Raw genomic sequence first — 1,398 nt, 5'->3', positions numbered from 1 at the left:
TCTAACATTAGCACCTCTTTCTCTCTCTCTCTCTCTCTCTCTCTCTCTCCACCACTTTGTTTATCTAACGTTAGCACCGCTGCACATAGCGCTCTAGCTAGCATGCTGCAGCTGTTTGTACCGACGGATTCTTTAAGCCTTCTCGGTTCATACGATACAGACTGATCCTGAAAAATGATTTTCTTTTTTTAAACCGAGCCCTAATCCTCCTTTTGATTCCAGTGCTGGTCTGGGACGACGCCAGGGACTCTCGAGAAGCCAAAGACAAGCTGGTTCTGGAGTTCACCTTCACCAAACCGGTTCTAGCGGTCCGCATGAGGCACGACAAGTAAGTTCGCTCCTCCTCCTCCACATTCAGCGCAGTAACTCGGTAACCTGAGTCTGATAAATGTAACCGTCGTCTTGTTTTTCTTTTCCAGGATCATCATCGTGCTAAAGAACCGGATCTACGTGTACAGTTTCCCAGACAACCCTGTTAAGCTTTTTGAGTTTGACACCAGAGATAACCCCAAAGGTAAGAGGTGGTAAAATCACTAAATCACTAAATTACACGGTTTTCCCTTCGACTACAAGTCAAAAAAGCGCCAAAACCTTTAGGAAAAAAAGCATCAAACTAACTAAAGGGGGCTTCCACACCTAAAGGTCCGGGCCAAGGTTCGTGTTTTGTTGGATTTGATCCGGTAAGTTTTGGTTCCAGACCGCAGTTATGCAAGCAGTGAAGATCTGTACGTGATGAAACCACGTCCAGATGTTCATGGGACACATTTGTTTTTAACTGAATTGTGTTAATGTTGATAATGTTGATAGTGTTTGATCTCAACGGTTTGGTCCAATTCTGCATCAGCAAAACACACACAAGTTATTATAAAAGGAGAAGTCTTTTGTTGGACTTTTGTGCGTGGACAAGTGAAAATGTACTTGTCCTAAGTTCCTGAGACACTTGTCCAAGCCCTGATGAGCTGCTGTTGGACCAGCTGAGTTTAAATCCACTTCATTGTATTTCCCTCCCAGGTCTGTGTGACCTGTGTCCCAGTCTGGAGAAACAGCTGCTGGTCTTTCCGGGTCACAAGTGTGGCAGCCTGCAGCTGGTTGTAAGTCCCAGACATTATCCCTCATGTTGTCCTCATGGTGTCCTCATGTTGTCCTCATGTTGTCCTCATGTTGTCCTCATGTTGCCCTCATGTTGCCCTCATGTTGTCCTCATGGTGTCCTCATGTTGTCCTCATGTTGTCCCTCGTGTTGTCCTCATGTTGTCCTCATGTAGTCTTCATGTTGTCCCTCAGGTTGTCCCTCAGGTTGTCTTCATGTTGTCCCTCAGGTTGTCCTCATGTTGTCCTCATGTTGTCCTCATGGTGTCCTCATGTTGTCCTCATGTTGCCCTCATGTTGCCCTCATGTT

The 1,398-nt window shown here is 45.9% G+C and overlaps 1 long non-coding RNA gene across 1 annotated transcript in view; it reads left to right on the top strand.

Annotated features, from left to right (window-relative positions):
- LOC117958992 overlaps positions 1-1,098 on the top strand; it is a 16,316-nt gene extending 15,218 nt beyond the window's left edge. The window contains exons 3-5 of the long non-coding RNA XR_004659842.1: positions 199-328; positions 420-514; positions 1,012-1,098. This is a non-coding gene — a long non-coding RNA (uncharacterized LOC117958992). The remainder of the gene's footprint in view (positions 1-198; positions 329-419; positions 515-1,011) is intronic.
- The last annotated feature ends 300 nt before the right edge of the window (positions 1,099-1,398 follow it).

Source organism: Etheostoma cragini, chromosome 16, assembly GCF_013103735.1.
Source record: "Etheostoma cragini isolate CJK2018 chromosome 16, CSU_Ecrag_1.0, whole genome shotgun sequence".
In the NCBI taxonomy this organism is placed as follows: Eukaryota; Metazoa; Chordata; class Actinopteri; order Perciformes; family Percidae; genus Etheostoma; species Etheostoma cragini.
Note: the sequence above shows the minus strand (reverse complement) of the source record. Positions and strands in the feature narration are given on the sequence as shown.